At 37.9% G+C, this 21,011-nt stretch overlaps 1 protein-coding gene across 1 annotated transcript in view; it reads right to left on the minus strand.

Moving 5' to 3' along the window:
* LOC115770669 (SLIT and NTRK-like protein 1) overlaps positions 1-21,011 on the minus strand; it is an 84,914-nt gene that overhangs the window by 60,755 nt on the left and 3,148 nt on the right. The window contains exon 2 of the mRNA XM_030716036.1: positions 19,453-19,538. The gene's annotated coding sequence lies outside the window, so the exon portion shown is untranslated. The remainder of the gene's footprint in view (positions 1-19,452; positions 19,539-21,011) is intronic.

Genomic DNA, 21,011 nt, shown 5'->3' on the forward strand with positions numbered 1-21,011 from the left:
GATTTGACCGAGTTATGGGTGTGGGAAGTTTTGACTACGTCCATATAGGATATTTGATGATACCATTTTGACATGAATTTCGACCAAAAATGATGTTGCCAGAATTTGATGCAGGATTGATAATGACGCCAAACCATGAACAAAAAGCCAAACCTTATGAAAATCGGATGAGATTTGACCGAGTTATGGGTGTGGGAAGTTTTGACTACGTCTATATAGGATATTTGAGGGTACCATTTTGACATGAATTTTGACCAAAAATGATGTTGCCATATTTTGATGCAGGATCGATAATGAGGCCAAACCATGAACAAAACCCCAAACCTCGTAAAAATCGGATGAGATTTGACCGAGTTATGGGTGTGGGAAGTTTTGACCTATGTCTATATCGGATATTTGAGGGTCCCATTTTGACATGAATTTTGACCAAAAATGATGTTGCCAGATTTTGATGCAGGATTGATAATGACGCCAAACCATGAACAAAAACCCAAACCTCGTAAAAATCGGATGAGATTTGACCGAGTTATGGGTGTGGGAAGTTTTGACTACGTCTATATAGGATATTTGATGGTACCATTTTGACATGAATTTCGACCAAAAATGATGTTGCCAGAATTTGATGCAGGATTGATAATGACGCCAAACCATGAACAAAAAGCCAAACCTTATGAAAATCGGATGAGATTTGACCGAGTTATGGGTGTGGGAAGTTTTGACCTACGTCTATATAGGATATTTGAGGGTACCATTTTGACATGAATTTCGACCAAAAATGATGTTGCCATATTTTGATGCAGGATCGATAATGAGGCCAAACCATGAACAAAACCCCAAACCTCGTAAAAATCGGATGAGATTTGACCGAGTTATGGGTGTGGGAAGTTTTGACCTATGTATGTCTATATCGGATATTTGAGGGTCCCATTTTGACATGAATTTTGACCAAAAATGATGTTGCCAGATTTTGATGCAGGATTGATAATGAGGCCAAACCATGAACAAAAACCCAAACCTCGTAAAAATCGGATGAGATTTGACCGAGTTATGGGTGTGGGAAGTTTTGACTACGTCTATATAGGATATTTGATGGTACCATTTTGACATGAATTTCGACCAAAAATGATGTTGCCAGAATTTGATGCAGGATTGATAATGACGCCAAACCATGAACAAAAAGCCAAACCTTATGAAAATCGGATGAGATTTGACCGAGTTATGGGTGTGGGAAGTTTTGACCTACGTCTATATAGGATATTTGAGGGTACCATTTTGACATGAATTTCGACCAAAAATGATGTTGCCATATTTTGATGCAGGATTGATAATGACGCCAAACCATGAACAAAACCCCAAACCTCGTAAAAATCGGATGAGATTTGACCGAGTTATGGGTGTGGGAAGTTTTGACCTATGTATGTCTATATCGGATATTTGAGGGTCCCATTTTGACATGAATTTTGACCAAAAATGATGTTGCCAGATTTTGATGCAGGATTGATAATGACGCCAAACCATGAACAAAACGCCAAACCTTATGAAAATCGGTTGAGATTTGACTGACTTATAGGGGTGGGAAGTTTTGACCTATGTCTTATATCGGATATTTGAGGGTACCATTTTGACATGAATTTCGACCAAAAATTATGTTGCCAGATTTTGATGCAGGATTGATAATGAGGCCAAACCATGAACAAAAACCCAAACCTCGTAAAAATCGGATGAGATTTGACCGAGTTATGGGTGTGGGAAGTTTTGACTACGTCTATATAGGATATTTGATGGTACCATTTTGACATGAATTTCGACCAAAAATGATGTTGCCAGATTTTGATGCAGGATTGATAATGACGCCAAACCATGAACAAAACGCCAAACCTTATGAAAATCGGTTGAGATTTGACTGACTTATAGGGGTGGGAAGTTTTGACCTATGTCTTATATCGGATATTTGAGGGTACCATTTTGACATGAATTTCGACCAAAAATTATGTTGCCAGATTTTGATGCAGGATTGATAATGAGGCCAAACCATGAACAAAACCCCAAACCTCGTAAAAATCGGATGAGATTTGACCGAGTTATGGGTGTGGGAAGTTTTGACCTATGTCTATATCGGATATTTGAGGGTCCCATTTTGACATGAATTTCGACCAAAAATGATGTTGCCAGATTTTGATGCAGGATTGATAATGACGCCAAACCATGAACAAAAACCCAAACCTTATGAAAATCGGTTGAGATTTGACTGACTTATAGTGGTGGGAAGTTTTGACCTATGTCTTATATCGGATATTTGAGGGTACCATTTTGACATGAATTTCGACCAAAAATTATGTTGCCAGATTTTGATGCAGGATTGATAATGAGGCCAAACCATGAACAAAAACCCAAACCTCGTAAAAATCGGATGAGATTTGACCGAGTTATGGGTGTGGGAAGTTTTGACCTATGTCTATATCGGATATTTGAGGGTCCCATTTTGACATGAATTTTGACCAAAAATGATGTTGCCAGATTTTGATGCAGGATTGATAATGACGCCAAACCATGAACAAAAACCCAAACCTCGTAAAAATCGGATGAGATTTGACCGAGTTATGGGTGTGGGAAGTTTTGACTACGTCTATATAGGATATTTGATGGTACCATTTTGACATGAATTTCGACCAAAAATGATGTTGCCAGAATTTGATGCAGGATTGATAATGATGCAGGATTGATAATGACGCCAAACCATGAACAAAAAGCCAAACCTTATGAAAATCGGATGAGATTTGACCGAGTTATGGGTGTGGGAAGTTTTGACCTACGTCTATATAGGATATTTGAGGGTACCATTTTGACATGAATTTCGACCAAAAATGATGTTGCCATATTTTGATGCAGGATCGATAATGAGGCCAAACCATGAACAAAACCCCAAACCTCGTAAAAATCGGATGAGATTTGACCGAGTTATGGGTGTGGGAAGTTTTGACCTATGTATGTCTATATCGGATATTTGAGGGTCCCATTTTGACATGAATTTTGACCAAAAATGATGTTGCCAGATTTTGATGCAGGATTGATAATGACGCCAAACCATGAACAAAAACCCAAACCTCGTAAAAATCGGATGAGATTTGACCGAGTTATGGGTGTGGGAAGTTTTGACTACGTCTATATAGGATATTTGATGGTACCATTTTGACATGAATTTCGACCAAAAATGATGTTGCCAGAATTTGATGCAGGATTGATAATGACGCCAAACCATGAACAAAAAGCCAAACCTTATGAAAATCGGATGAGATTTGACCGAGTTATGGGTGTGGGAAGTTTTGACCTACGTCTATATAGGATATTTGAGGGTACCATTTTGACATGAATTTCGACCAAAAATGATGTTGCCATATTTTGATGCAGGATTGATAATGACGCCAAACCATGAACAAAACCCCAAACCTCGTAAAAATCGGATGAGATTTGACCGAGTTATGGGTGTGGGAAGTTTTGACCTATGTATGTCTATATCGGATATTTGAGGGTCCCATTTTGACATGAATTTTGACCAAAAATGATGTTGCCAGATTTTGATGCAGGATTGATAATGACGCCAAACCATGAACAAAACGCCAAACCTTATGAAAATCGGTTGAGATTTGACTGACTTATAGGGGTGGGAAGTTTTGACCTATGTCTTATATCGGATATTTGAGGGTACCATTTTGACATGAATTTCGACCAAAAATTATGTTGCCAGATTTTGATGCAGGATTGATAATGAGGCCAAACCATGAACAAAAACCCAAACCTCGTAAAAATCGGATGAGATTTGACCGAGTTATGGGTGTGGGAAGTTTTGACTACGTCTATATAGGATATTTGATGGTACCATTTTGACATGAATTTCGACCAAAAATGATGTTGCCAGATTTTGATGCAGGATTGATAATGACGCCAAACCATGAACAAAACGCCAAACCTTATGAAAATCGGTTGAGATTTGACTGACTTATAGGGGTGGGAAGTTTTGACCTATGTCTTATATCGGATATTTGAGGGTACCATTTTGACATGAATTTCGACCAAAAATTATGTTGCCAGATTTTGATGCAGGATTGATAATGAGGCCAAACCATGAACAAAACCCCAAACCTCGTAAAAATCGGATGAGATTTGACCGAGTTATGGGTGTGGGAAGTTTTGACCTATGTCTATATCGGATATTTGAGGGTCCCATTTTGACATGAATTTCGACCAAAAATGATGTTGCCAGATTTTGATGCAGGATTGATAATGACGCCAAACCATGAACAAAAACCCAAACCTTATGAAAATCGGTTGAGATTTGACTGACTTATAGTGGTGGGAAGTTTTGACCTATGTCTTATATCGGATATTTGAGGGTACCATTTTGACATGAATTTCGACCAAAAATTATGTTGCCAGATTTTGATGCAGGATTGATAATGAGGCCAAACCATGAACAAAAACCCAAACCTCGTAAAAATCGGATGAGATTTGACCGAGTTATGGGTGTGGGAAGTTTTGACCTATGTCTATATCGGATATTTGAGGGTCCCATTTTGACATGAATTTTGACCAAAAATGATGTTGCCAGATTTTGATGCAGGATTGATAATGACGCCAAACCATGAACAAAAACCCAAACCTCGTAAAAATCGGATGAGATTTGACCGAGTTATGGGTGTGGGAAGTTTTGACTACGTCTATATAGGATATTTGATGGTACCATTTTGACATGAATTTCGACCAAAAATGATGTTGCCAGAATTTGATGCAGGATTGATAATGATGCAGGATTGATAATGACGCCAAACCATGAACAAAAAGCCAAACCTTATGAAAATCGGATGAGATTTGACCGAGTTATGGGTGTGGGAAGTTTTGACTACGTCTATATAGGATATTTGAGGGTACCATTTTGACATGAATTTTGATCAAAAATGATGTTGCCATATTTTGATGCAGGATCGATAATGAGGCCAAACCATGAACAAAACCCCAAACCTCGTAAAAATCGGATGAGATTTGACCGAGTTATGGGTGTGGGAAGTTTTGACCTATGTCTATATCGGATATTTGAGGGTCCCATTTTGACATGAATTTTGACCAAAAATGATGTTGCCAGATTTTGATGCAGGATTGATAATGACGCCAAAACATGAACAAAAACCCAAACCTCGTAAAAATCGGATGAGATTTGACCGAGTTATGGGTGTGGGAAGTTTTGACTACGTCTATATAGGATATTTGATGGTACCATTTTGACATGAATTTCGACCAAAAATGATGTTGCCATATTTTGATGCAGGATCGATAATGAGGCCAAACCATGAACAAAACCCCAAACCTCGTAAAAATCGGATGAGATTTGACCGAGTTATGGGTGTGGGAAGTTTTGACCTATGTCTATATCGGATATTTGAGGGTCCCATTTTGACATGAATTTTGACCAAAAATGATGTTGCCAGATTTTGATGCAGGATTGATAATGACGCCAAAACATGAACAAAAACCCAAACCTCGTAAAAATCGGATGAGATTTGACCGAGTTATGGGTGTGGGAAGTTTTGACTACGTCTATATAGGATATTTGATGGTACCATTTTGACATGAATTTCGACCAAAAATGATGTTGCCAGATTTTGATGCAGGATTGATAATGACGCCAAACCATGAACAAAACGCCAAACCTTATGAAAATCGGTTGAGATTTGACTGACTTATAGGGGTGGGAAGTTTTGACCTATGTCTTATATCGGATATTTGAGGGTACCATTTTGACAAGAATTTCGACCAAAAATTATGTTGCCAGATTTTGATGCAGGATTGATAATGAGGCCAAACCATGAACAAAACCCGAAACCTCGTAAAAATCGGATGAGATTTGACCGAGTTATGGGTGTGGGAAGTTTTGACCTATGTCTATATCGGATATTTGAGGGTCCCATTTTGACATGAATTTTGACCAAAAATGATGTTGCCAGATTTTGATGCAGGATTGATAATGACGCCAAAACATGAACAAAAACCCAAACCTCGTAAAAATCGGATGAGATTTGACCGAGTTATGGGTGTGGGAAGTTTTGACTACGTCTATATAGGATATTTGATGGTACCATTTTGACATGAATTTCGACCAAAAATGATGTTGCCAGAATTTGATGCAGGATTGATAATGATGCAGGATTGATAATGACGCCAAACCATGAACAAAAAGCCAAACCTTATGAAAATCGGATGAGATTTGACCGAGTTATGGGTGTGGGAAGTTTTGACCTACGTCTATATAGGATATTTGAGGGTACCATTTTGACATGAATTTCGACCAAAAATGATGTTGCCATATTTTGATGCAGGATCGATAATGAGGCCAAACCATGAACAAAACCCCAAACCTCGTAAAAATCGGATGAGATTTGACCGAGTTATGGGTGTGGGAAGTTTTGACCTATGTATGTCTATATCGGATATTTGAGGGTCCCATTTTGACATGAATTTTGACCAAAAATGATGTTGCCAGATTTTGATGCAGGATTGATAATGACGCCAAACCATGAACAAAAACCCAAACCTCGTAAAAATCGGATGAGATTTGACCGAGTTATGGGTGTGGGAAGTTTTGACTACGTCTATATAGGATATTTGATGGTACCATTTTGACATGAATTTCGACCAAAAATGATGTTGCCAGAATTTGATGCAGGATTGATAATGACGCCAAACCATGAACAAAAAGCCAAACCTTATGAAAATCGGATGAGATTTGACCGAGTTATGGGTGTGGGAAGTTTTGACCTACGTCTATATAGGATATTTGAGGGTACCATTTTGACATGAATTTCGACCAAAAATGATGTTGCCATATTTTGATGCAGGATTGATAATGACGCCAAACCATGAACAAAACCCCAAACCTCGTAAAAATCGGATGAGATTTGACCGAGTTATGGGTGTGGGAAGTTTTGACCTATGTATGTCTATATCGGATATTTGAGGGTCCCATTTTGACATGAATTTTGACCAAAAATGATGTTGCCAGATTTTGATGCAGGATTGATAATGACGCCAAACCATGAACAAAACGCCAAACCTTATGAAAATCGGTTGAGATTTGACTGACTTATAGGGGTGGGAAGTTTTGACCTATGTCTTATATCGGATATTTGAGGGTACCATTTTGACATGAATTTCGACCAAAAATTATGTTGCCAGATTTTGATGCAGGATTGATAATGAGGCCAAACCATGAACAAAAACCCAAACCTCGTAAAAATCGGATGAGATTTGACCGAGTTATGGGTGTGGGAAGTTTTGACTACGTCTATATAGGATATTTGATGGTACCATTTTGACATGAATTTCGACCAAAAATGATGTTGCCAGATTTTGATGCAGGATTGATAATGACGCCAAACCATGAACAAAACGCCAAACCTTATGAAAATCGGTTGAGATTTGACTGACTTATAGGGGTGGGAAGTTTTGACCTATGTCTTATATCGGATATTTGAGGGTACCATTTTGACATGAATTTCGACCAAAAATTATGTTGCCAGATTTTGATGCAGGATTGATAATGAGGCCAAACCATGAACAAAACCCCAAACCTCGTAAAAATCGGATGAGATTTGACCGAGTTATGGGTGTGGGAAGTTTTGACCTATGTCTATATCGGATATTTGAGGGTCCCATTTTGACATGAATTTCGACCAAAAATGATGTTGCCAGATTTTGATGCAGGATTGATAATGACGCCAAACCATGAACAAAAACCCAAACCTTATGAAAATCGGTTGAGATTTGACTGACTTATAGTGGTGGGAAGTTTTGACCTATGTCTTATATCGGATATTTGAGGGTACCATTTTGACATGAATTTCGACCAAAAATTATGTTGCCAGATTTTGATGCAGGATTGATAATGAGGCCAAACCATGAACAAAAACCCAAACCTCGTAAAAATCGGATGAGATTTGACCGAGTTATGGGTGTGGGAAGTTTTGACCTATGTCTATATCGGATATTTGAGGGTCCCATTTTGACATGAATTTTGACCAAAAATGATGTTGCCAGATTTTGATGCAGGATTGATAATGACGCCAAACCATGAACAAAAACCCAAACCTCGTAAAAATCGGATGAGATTTGACCGAGTTATGGGTGTGGGAAGTTTTGACTACGTCTATATAGGATATTTGATGGTACCATTTTGACATGAATTTCGACCAAAAATGATGTTGCCAGAATTTGATGCAGGATTGATAATGATGCAGGATTGATAATGACGCCAAACCATGAACAAAAAGCCAAACCTTATGAAAATCGGATGAGATTTGACCGAGTTATGGGTGTGGGAAGTTTTGACTACGTCTATATAGGATATTTGAGGGTACCATTTTGACATGAATTTTGATCAAAAATGATGTTGCCATATTTTGATGCAGGATCGATAATGAGGCCAAACCATGAACAAAACCCCAAACCTCGTAAAAATCGGATGAGATTTGACCGAGTTATGGGTGTGGGAAGTTTTGACCTATGTCTATATCGGATATTTGAGGGTCCCATTTTGACATGAATTTTGACCAAAAATGATGTTGCCAGATTTTGATGCAGGATTGATAATGACGCCAAAACATGAACAAAAACCCAAACCTCGTAAAAATCGGATGAGATTTGACCGAGTTATGGGTGTGGGAAGTTTTGACTACGTCTATATAGGATATTTGATGGTACCATTTTGACATGAATTTCGACCAAAAATGATGTTGCCATATTTTGATGCAGGATCGATAATGAGGCCAAACCATGAACAAAACCCCAAACCTCGTAAAAATCGGATGAGATTTGACCGAGTTATGGGTGTGGGAAGTTTTGACCTATGTCTATATCGGATATTTGAGGGTCCCATTTTGACATGAATTTTGACCAAAAATGATGTTGCCAGATTTTGATGCAGGATTGATAATGACGCCAAAACATGAACAAAAACCCAAACCTCGTAAAAATCGGATGAGATTTGACCGAGTTATGGGTGTGGGAAGTTTTGACCTATGTATGTCTATATCGGATATTTGAGGGTCCCATTTTGACATGAATTTTGACCAAAAATTATGTTGCCAGATTTTGATGCAGGATTGATAATGAGGCCAAACCATGAACAAAAACCCAAACCTCGTAAAAATCGGATGAGATTTGACCGAGTTATGGGTGTGGGAAGTTTTGACCTATGTCTATATCGGATATTTGAGGGTCCCATTTTGACATGAATTTTGACCAAAAATGATGTTGCCAGATTTTGATGCAGGATTGATAATGACGCCAAACCATGAACAAAAACCCAAACCTCGTAAAAATCGGATGAGATTTGACCGAGTTATGGGTGTGGGAAGTTTTGACTACGTCTATATAGGATATTTGATGGTACCATTTTGACATGAATTTCGACCAAAAATGATGTTGCCAGAATTTGACGCAGGATTGATAATGATGCAGGATTGATAATGACGCCAAACCATGAACAAAAACCCAAACCTCGTAAAAATCGGATGAGATTTGACCGAGTTATGGGTGTGGGAAGTTTTGACTACGTCTATATAGGATATTTGAGGGTACCATTTTGACATGAATTTCGACCAAAAATTATGTTGCCAGATTTTGATGCAGGATTGATAATGAGGCCAAACCATGAACAAAAACCCAAACCTCGTAAAAATCGGATGAGATTTGACCGAGTTATGGGTGTGGGAAGTTTTGACTACGTCTATATAGGATATTTGATGGTACCATTTTGACATGAATTTCGACCAAAAATGATGTTGCCAGAATTTGATGCAGGATTGATAATGAGGCCAAACCATGAACAAAAAGCCAAACCTTATGAAAATCGGATGAGATTTGACCGAGTTATGGGTGTGGAAAGTTTTGACTACGTCTATATAGGATATTTGAGGGTACCATTTTGACATGAATTTTGACCAAAAATGATGTTGCCATATTTTGATGCAGGATCGATAATGAGGCCAAACCATGAACAAAACCCCAAACCTCGTAAAAATCGGATGAGATTTGACCGAGTTATGGGTGTGGGAAGTTTTGACCTATGTCTATATCGGATATTTGAGGGTCCCATTTTGACATGAATTTTGACCAAAAATGATGTTGCCAGATTTTGATGCAGGATTGATAATGACGCCAAACCATGAACAAAACGCCAAACCTTACGAAAATCGGTTGAGATGTGACCGAGTTATGGGTGTGGGAAGTTTTGACTACGTCTATGTAGGATATTTGAGGGTACCATTTTGACATGAATTTCGACCAAAAATGATGTTGCCAGAATTTGACGCAGGATTGATAATGAGGCCAAACAATGAACAAAAACCCAAACCTCGTAAAAATCGTATGAGATTTGACCGAGTTATGGGTGTGGGAAGTTTTGACTACGTCTATATAGGATATTTGAGGGTACCATTTTGACATGAATTTCGACCAAAAATTATGTTGCCAGATTTTGATGCAGGATTGATAATGAGGCCAAACAATGAACAAAAACCCAAACCTCGTAAAAATCGTATGAGATTTGACCGAGTTATGGGTGTGGGAAGTTTTGACTACGTCTATATAGGATATTTGAGGGTACCATTTTGACATGAATTTCGACCAAAAATGATGTTGCCAGAATTTGACGCAGGATTGATAATGAGGCCAAACAATGAACAAAAACCCAAACCTCGTAAAAATCGTATGAGATTTGACCGAGTTATGGGTGTGGGAAGTTTTGACTACGTCTATATAGGATATTTGAGGGTACCATTTTGACATGAATTTCGACCAAAAATTATGTTGCCAGATTTTGATGCAGGATTGATAATGAGGCCAAACAATGAACAAAAACCCAAACCTCGTAAAAATCGTATGAGATTTGACCGAGTTATGGGTGTGGGAAGTTTTGACTACGTCTATATAGGATATTTGATGGTACCATTTTGACATGAATTTTGACCAAAAATTATGTTGCCAGATTTTGATGCAGGATTGATAATGAGGCCAAACCATGAACAAAAACCCAAACCTCGTAAAAATCGGATGAGATTTGACCGAGTTATGGGTGTGGGAAGTTTTGACTACGTCTATATAGGATATTTGAGGGTACCATTTTGACATGAATTTCGACCAAAAATGATGTTGCCAGAATTTGATGCAGGATTGATAATGAGGCCAAACAATGAACAAAAACCCAAACCTCGTAAAAATCGTATGAGATTTGACCGAGTTATGGGTGTGGGAAGTTTTGACTACGTCTATATAGGATATTTGATGGTACCATTTTGACATGAATTTTGACCAAAAATTATGTTGCCAGATTTTGATGCAGGATTGATAATGAGGCCAAACCATGAACAAAAACCCAAACCTCGTAAAAATCGGATGAGATTTGACCGAGTTATGGGTGTGGGAAGTTTTGACTACGTCTATATAGGATATTTGATGGTACCATTTTGACATGAATTTCGACCAAAAATGATGTTGCCAGAATTTGATGCAGGATTGATAATGACGCCAAACCATGAACAAAAAGCCAAACCTTATGAAAATCGGTTGAGATTTGACTGACTTATAGGGGTGGGAAGTTTTGACCTATGTCTTATATCGGATATTTGAGGGTCCCATTTTGACATGAATTTTGACCAAAAATGATGTTGCCATATTTTGATGCAGGATCGATAATGAGGCCAAACCATGAACAAAACCCCAAACCTCGTAAAAATCGGATGAGATTTGACCGAGTTATGGGTGTGGGAAGTTTTGACCTATGTCTATATCGGATATTTGAGGGTCCCATTTTGATATGAATTTTGACCAAAAATGATGTTGCCATATTTTGATGCAGGATCGATAATGAGGCCAAACCATGAACAAAACCCCAAACCTCGTAAAAATCGGATGAGATTTGACCGAGTTATGGGTGTGGGAAGTTTTGACCTATGTCTATATCGGATATTTGAGGGTCCCATTTTGACATGAATTTTGACCAAAAATGATGTTGCCATATTTTGATGCAGGATCGATAATGAGGCCAAACCATGAACAAAACCCCAAACCTCGTAAAAATCGGATGAGATTTGACCGAGTTATGGGTGTGGGAAGTTTTGACCTATGTCTTATATCGGATATTTGAGGGTCCCATTTTGACATGAATTTTGACCAAAAATGATGTTGCCAGATTTTGATGCAGGATTGATAATGACGCCAAACCATGAACAAAAAGCCAAACATTATGAAAATCGATTGAGATTTGACTGACTTATAGGGGTGGGAAGTTTTGACCTATGTCTTATGTCGGATATTTGAGGGTACCATTTTGATATGAATTTCGACCAAAAATGATGTTGCCATATTTTGATGCAGGATTGATAATGAGGCCAAACCATGAACAAAACCCCAAACCTCGTAAAAATCGGATGAGATTTGACCGAGTTATGGGTGTGGGAAGTTTTGACCTATGTCTATATCGGATATTTGAGGGTCCCATTTTGACATGAATTTTGACCAAAAATGATGTTGCCAGATTTTGATGCAGGATCGATAATGAGGCCAACCCATAAACAAAAAGCCAAACCTTATGAAAATGAATGTTTAATGATAGACAATTTACAAAAATTAACCTCTTATGATCTTAAATTGAAACCATTTTAGAAATTAGATTGGAACTTTTAATTTAACGCTAAGTGTTCAAATGTTCGAAATTTTAATTAAAGTTAGACTTAACATAGCTTTGCTTCGATAGTAAATAATTAATAACTTGTATTTTTGCTTTTAATATACAATACTCCTCCGCTCTCTCTCTCTATCTCTCTATTTCTCTCTCTAACTTTCTCTCTCGCTCTTAAATCCTAGGGCAAGCGACAGGCGAAAAACGGGTTCGATTTCAATGTATTAATATATAAACGGTAAGAAATGTTAAAGAGAAATTTAAACGAAACAATAAACATATACATATACATATTTAGGGGAATTTATTAATAACAATCTTGAACGATTTGCCAATTTAGGGAAGCAGCAAGCTAAGGCCCAACAAATTGCTGCTTATTAACTGCCACAAACATCTGCGAACAAATTCATAACTATCATTAGGATTAATCTTGCGGCACCCAAAAGGAAGCCACAAGCTACGGCTCAACAAGCCACTCGAATATCTTAACCGGATTCGCATGGCCTTTTTTATTTTGTTTTTTACGTGTTTGTGGCTTGGTTCGGGCTTTAATAGGAAAACAAAGGCCCCAAAGAACATTGGCTTAAGTGACAGAAACGCATCGATGCATGAACGTGAATTGGCCAGCTTCAATGGCCCTTTGAAATTGACTCGACCAACACCAAATGAAATTACACAATTAATAGGTTCAGCATCAAACACACCAACAAAAAACTCGGCACATAATAACCGCAACGTTTAAGGCCAAAATATGCAATTAGGGCCTGAAAAGGAGCTGGAGAATGGAGAAACTCGCGTGTGCGCGCGTGAGAAAACGTCTCAGAAGCCCTGCCCCGATGTTCAAAACTTAATCAGGCGAGAATAATGCAGGCAATGATGAGGCAGTGGAATGCGATAAAAAAAACACGTAAACTGGCAATGTATCAACAGACATAATGAAATGCCAGTGGTCAGAAATAACAAACCCAAAGCGAAAGGACTCCAGAAAAGGATATCAGTAAAGCCGAGTCGCCGCCGCGACTGTCAAACGCAATATTCCAGCTCCAATGGCTATGGATAGTACAGGGAGGCGGATTAAAAAAAAAAGTAAAGCAAATCAACAGTGCATACTGTTTATCTCTTGAATGATCCCGAACTATTGTACTTAAAAAAAAACCTATTTTTCTCTTTTATTATACAACACTGATAGTTATTTGGCTGCCATTTGCTCTAGTCATTGATCGATTACATATCAGTTTTTGATTATTAATTTAAATAACAATTCATAGCTTAGATAATTGCTATTAAAAAGTCCAACATTAAGTTTCCTTCAAGTTGATACAATATTATCTATTGCATATAGTTTGAATTTTAACTTAGTCGTTTTGCAACAATGACCCCAGTTGCTCGGGATCTAATGATGCTACGATTTTTAGTTTATCAACTTTATCGATTACTTAAAGCCAAACTTAATTTAAAGCAACCCAAACTTTTTTATTAATTATAATATTTAATTACTTTGCTGTATGTTAATAATCTATTCTGCACCTGAAAGTGTGGAGTAGCCTGCATCACAAAGTTGACATGTTCGCTTTTATTGGCCGAAAAGTCTCTGCGGAAGTCACAGGAAAACAGCGGCAATAGCAGCAGCGGGAGAACCAGGCGAAGGATAGCAAGCAGAATGCTTATAACTAAGATTATGGATACGGTGAGCCAGGGGCAATACACAACTGCCACACACAATGGCCATGGCCCGAAAGGAAAACACACATGTGCAATAGGGTGGATATCATGAAACAGTGGGGGACACGAGGGGAGAAGAAAAGCTTCTTCATATTACCAATGGAACAATGCGCAGCAAGCCAACATGACTTGACCTCTGGCCTAAAGGGCAAGCGGCTGAAGTGTGGGCGGGGCCAAGGTACTGAGCCAAAGTACTCGAGTTTCTTATCAGAACTGGTGTAGAAGGCGGGCCGCCTCCTTGGAGAGCTGGTACTGTAAATGTATAAAAGATACTCGTATTTCTGTGTCTGTCGCCTTCTGCTTCTTTCTCATTTGGTATGCCCTTTAGCGATAAGAAATTGGTAGAGAGGGTATATCGAAGTTGTATATAGTAAAGTAAGGCGATCTTAGAGGCAACACACCTTAAATTCGTTGTATTAATTTTCTTATTCCATAAAAGGATCATGTTTTTTAGATTTACATTTGCTCATTACCGATAAATATCGATTTTTTAATTCGATACTATAAGATCTGAAAAATATCTCAACGCAGATCAGAAACAGCAGATCTGAATGATTTATATTTACCATATCGATAATTGATAGTTCTCACCTCACATCTTATTACAGATGTTGTAGATTATGCGATACATATTTTAAGATAAAAACAATTGCTTACATCTAATCTAGTTCCGCAAAGATCTACACTTTTTTTAACCAAAGAGATTTTGATAGAATTATTAAAATTGATTGAAAATCGAGATATATCAAGAGGTATACTCTTGTTTGACTTCTCATTGCCTTTTTTTTTTTGTTATTTTTTTTTTTCAAAACCTTTTCAAGCGTCATCGTTAGGTTCTCACACACTTCACATCCTTAAACTGCAACCCACAAGTGCTCATTAGATTTGTGCAAATATTTACGCTGCATCGACAGGCGGAATCTGCTACACTCCCCTTGTTTTCTAAGCCCCCTTCGAGGCCACAGCATCTGCACCGCTAATGACGCCCACAAAAAGAAAAAAAAAACAGGAAAAATGTAATTTCATTGCCTGCACAATATTTCATTTCGCGCTCAGCTCTCAAATAAATAAGAAATGATTTTTTACGAGTTTTGCTCGGGTTTATATATTTTGCGCTATTGACTTTTAGGTTTGTTTTTATGGTGGGCGGGCTCTCCGGGGGAAAGGTTGGGGCTGGGCTGTGACCTGCATTATGTTAAAGCAAATAAATCGCTCAAGTTGGGCAACAGCTTTCATTGAAGCGTGGCCCAGGGACAGGGACTGCGGGAGGCTGAACGAAAAGTACTCAAATATGTTTGCTATTAGGTAGAAGGTACTTAGATGAAGTAGAAGGAGCTGTCCAAGAAATTGATGCGAAGGCATGAGTACGGGAAAATATACAGGGCGCATAGGAAGCGAATTGCAGTATTGAATGAAAACTCTCGAGTAGTTGCACTTTTGCTGCCAAGCAAAGGTCAAATAAATCAATGTTGGAATGATTGAGCAAAACAGCTTAAATGAAGTGTATGAAAAATAAATAAAATGAAATAAATTAGAAATGAAAAGCAATGTTAAAGTTCTCATTCACTAGATAACAGCAGTATAAACAATAAAAACAATAAACAATAAAAAACGCTTCAGATACATGTTTTACAAATCTTGAACTTTGACAGTAAGATTTCACAGACTGGAGAATGAAAACTGAAAAGATTGATGTATCTTGTGATTCATTTTACCAGCTTATCCAAAAACTTCACCCACATGAGTGAAATATACATGAAAACCATGTGAGGAATAATAATTGGTTATTTATCCTATCGTCCTTAAATTTATTTTATAAGATCCATACAAGATTTTGGTAAATATGTGATCTCATTCTACAACTTGTGTGAAACGTGAATGTTTAAGTTTAAACAGATTAGGGTAAAATTGTCACCCAATCGGCTTTTAGATTAATTTTTTATGAAATTAATCAATATTTGTCTTTTAGATGGAGTTTACTATTTACAAACAAAAATTTCACCCGGCCTTTCAGGGAACACAAGCTGGTGCTTTAAAATCCAAACATTTCAAAATGTATTCTATGCAATCGTTTTTCTATAGCCTAGAGTCTTATTATCGAAACACAAAGCACGGCTGTTGGGATTTCAGATGTATGCTGATCAAAACTCAAAATGAAATGCATAAATACCAATTGGCTCTTTCAACTGTGAGAGCTTGGTAAAACAAATAAACTGGCTACAAATTCGACTAACGCACTAACAATTTTTCTATGTCAGCCACTTTCCCCTCTTCAGCCCCGCTTCAGGCAATGCAACGTATTCTGCTAATAACTGCTGCTCGAATTCACAAATACTCACACACACACGCACACACACACATCTTCATAAACAAACATACGACATTTGGTATTTGCCATTGACAAGCAGTTGCCATATTGCAGCCCCGCATTTCACATAATCAAATATTAAACATGCCGGCCCCCGCATGCCACGCCTTGGGGCATGTACACCAGTTCCCCGCAGACCCAACAAAATTTCAAGGATAACTGCCCAACAAGCTTTAAGCAGAGAGACTATCGAAATGCACACGGCAAAACGAAAAAACACAGCAAATAAAAAGCGAAACGAAAATTTCTCTTATATCATGTAAAGGGCCACGCCTACCGTATGCAGAAAACGGGAGGCGTTTGGGTTGTTGTTTTTGCCACAGTTTTTTTTAAGCTCAAATTTCATTGAAAACTCAAATTGAATTGCAATTAAATGCGGCCAAATATTGATATGAGCAGAGGAAGAATTTTGCCCCCGACGAAGGTTCGAACCGTGCTAAGTGCCTCCATTTCAGCCCACAGCAAACTTTGTAAGTGTTGTGAGTGTTGTTGAATGTTGTTGTTTTTGCCTCTGACTACCTTCGGCGAAGGCCACAAGTTCAGCAATGGAAATAGTTTTGCGAGGAAATTACTGTAGACAGGCAAGGATAGATCCTAATGATATTTTATTAATGTACTTGGGCGTATGTGTGGGTGTGTGTGTGTGTGTGTGTGTGTGTGTGTGTGTGTGTGTGTGTCAGAGACAAACATTAATAAATAATGGACCTGCAGTCAGTGAGAATGGGCTCTAAGCCAATACTCGAGGTCGAAATCGACTTGTACTCAGTTACAGTTAAGTAAAATTACTAAAATATGGACAGCATGAACGGAATTGCAAATTGCAAATATCGATAAAAGCAGAGAAAATATTAAAATAGTATAGTTTAACGAAAGAGTCAAAATAAAAAGCACTAAGCACGCTCATAATATGAGTCTACTCCCCTGAGAGTGTAGTTGGCACGGGGTATTTCCTAGTCGAGCACTCTTGATGGTTCGAGATGTGGGCACCTCGCTAGATCAACAAGGTCTTGCTTCAAGTCCATTGTTTTCAGTGCGTAAATATTGCACAAATATTACTCTCTAGTTAGAGGACAAAGAAGGGTCTGTGGAAGTATACACCTCTAATGGAAGATATAAGCCACCTGAACCCAATGGGCATTATGTAAACAGTCAGAAAATAACATAGACTTAATACATAGAAATATTATTTGAAGTTAATCAAACAAATTGAAAAAGAAAATTGAATAACTTAATAATTTTCAAGAAGAACAAATGGCCTCCAAACAGTTCATTGCAAATATAGATAACAGCCGTATAATTGAATTTATAACGCAATTAAATTTATATTTCCAGACACTTTGTACAATTTCGTTACAAAATCACGGCACAAAATGACGCTACAGTGAATCACTTTAAAGCATTTGTCCCGTACCAAAGAGTCTTAAACAAATGGCCCTATAAATTGCTACAATTATGTCTAATTAAATGTAAATTTTGGTGCCCCATTCGACCATGGATGCCTCCGGCGTTGCCTGCGCCTGCAGACGTTGACCTTTTCCAGGCCAAAGTCAAACCAGCCACGCCCATCACACACAAATGTGGGCGGCGACGTTGCATTATAACGTAGCGGAGTCGGTGGCCTCTCCAAATACACGCACATGCACACACATACACACACACACACATACAGCTGACAGCTGTAATCCTCCACCTCCACATTCTGGCCCAGAAGGCCCTTCGCCCGCCCTTCGTAAGGACGCCGTAATTTACAAAATAAGCCGCAGACAGGCAACAACCAGAAAGATGGAAAGGTAATGCGTAGAAGAAAAGTGAATTTAAGGCTACTTGACTGGGAAATACCTACAGGCCAGTCGCCCGATGTAAATATACTATCTACGCACGGGTATTTCTAGAAAAAGTTCCACCATAACCAAAATAATAAAACCATTTCTTATTTGATCATCGAAGAAACGGATATCAAAAGGTTTTTTTAGAGTAAATAGAAAATTAATTTTAAATTTTCGTTAAGATTTTCTTCATATGGTCAACAGGTACGACCCTGACCTGGGCCTGACCTGTGCCTGGGACTTATATCTCATTCTCTTTTATGCATAGGCCTTACGCATATCTGAAGCTCTTACAATCTAGATTTTAAGACAATCGATAACTGTAATGGGAGTATCGTGACACATGAAAAGAATATTCTTCAGTATATTTAAAGTATTTATCATACATTAACTCAATCGATAATTATAATATATTCGTAAAATAAAAAAAAATGAGCTGAACTGTTTCTGAACTTAAAAGCTTCACTACAATTTTCACTTGATAAAATTGTATTATCGAAATGTTTTCGATGAGACAGGCATGTTCACCATAACTAAATACAACTTTCCCCTATTGTCCTATCATACCCGTTTTGTGCAATAAGCCAGGGTAGAATAGTATAAATAAAAAACGGACAATTAGCAGGCTTTGCTATGGTTTTTGCTGCAAACACGTTTTGCCCACACCTGACGCCAACTGGCAACGTTTTAGCCACTTGTGGCATGCCCACAGTCAAATTGCGTCCAGACATTTTACACAAAGCATCTTTTGCAACACGATTCTCGACATTTGTGGCCATTTTTTCAAGTGCTTCTCATCTATAACTTACCTCTTTGACACGCGCGCCAATTAAGTTGCAGTTGTGGTTGTTGTTGTTGTCGTTGTGGCAGTTGTGCTGAATCGCATAGCTGCTTGCTGCAAGATACAAAAAGCCGCACATGAGTCATAAAATAAATTCGATTCAACGCCTCGTTTAAAATTATTTTTTAATGTTCAGTGCAGTTCAGGAATACAGGAGATAAAAATGTAAAAATTATAAAAATGAACATAAAAAATAGCAGCGGGCGACAAAAGGAATAAAATGAAAAATATGTGCAACCATTTGCAATGTATCTTTAAGATACAGAGCGATTAAATGGCACGTAAATCATATACTATGCAAATTTCCCGCGGGACCACTTTGAAATATATTTATTTAAATTTAAGTTACACTTCGAAGTGCTTTCAATATTTAATATTAACTTCGATTTAATGGCAATTGCCACGCCCTGTCAATGATTCATTAAGATACGTTCCTAGACACTCGGCATCATTTTGCTCAAAATATTTGCGGCCTGAAGTCAGCGCTGAGTCAACTTGATTTCAGCAGGCCAGGAGAGCTCGGTGCATACGCTATATACATGCATAAATACATTCTTGTGCCCCCTGCCACGCCCTGCATGCAACTTACTCACTCATAGCTATGCCAAATGTTTCATATTCATTTGGTTGCCGGCAATCCGGCTGAGGTTGTTTTGCGAGTCATGAAATATGACAACTGCTGGTGTACGCTTTGCTCAGATCAAAACTATGTTGTTTAATGTAGGCTAAAATAAATAAGTACATGCATACATATACATACATACATATACATACACTACATTTTCTCAAATTTTTCTTCTTACACACTCGCACCCCAAATGCTGTAATAGTTTAATTTATAAAAACCCATTAAAAATGGGTATAAGGCTATATTGTATTTGTGCAAAATCCAAATGTATGTAACAGGCAGAAGAAAGCATCTCCGACCCCATAAAGTAAATATATTCTTGATCAGCATCAATAGCCGAGTCGATCTAGCCATGTCCGTCTGTCCGTCCGTCCGTCGGTATGTATGAACGCAAGGATCTCAGAACCTATAAGAGCTAGAGACTTGAAATATTAGAAGTAGATGTTCCTAGTTCCCGCGCAGATCGAGTTTGTTTCCGATAATCGATAACTTACTCCGTTTCCAGGTAATCGATAAAAATTGATATCGATATCCTGTTTTTTGGGCAATTTTGGTAAATAATAAGAGCTAGAGTCACCAAACTTGACATATAGCTTCTAAAATAGAATATATATATGAATTTGATGTTTGAAGAAGAGGGTTCAGGGTATCCCCTAGTCGGGAGCTCCCGACTAGAACCTCTTACATGTTTTTTATTTATTTTTTAAATTATCCAGGAATGTAGGGTTGAGCAGGGCTGTGAGTTCTGTTGATGATATTTATTGTTGTAAAACCAATAAAAATGTATATGATTTAAACACTGAGGACATTTTTGTATATTTTAACTTCACTTTAACAATGTCATCTTTCTACTAATATAAGATGTATTTATTTTTGTGAATGTAATTTTCCCAAGGCTG

Source organism: Drosophila novamexicana, unplaced genomic scaffold, assembly GCF_003285875.2.
Source record: "Drosophila novamexicana strain 15010-1031.04,08,12 unplaced genomic scaffold, DnovRS2.1 tig00004560-arrow-pilon, whole genome shotgun sequence".
Lineage (NCBI taxonomy): Eukaryota > Metazoa > Arthropoda > Insecta > Diptera > Drosophilidae > Drosophila > Drosophila novamexicana.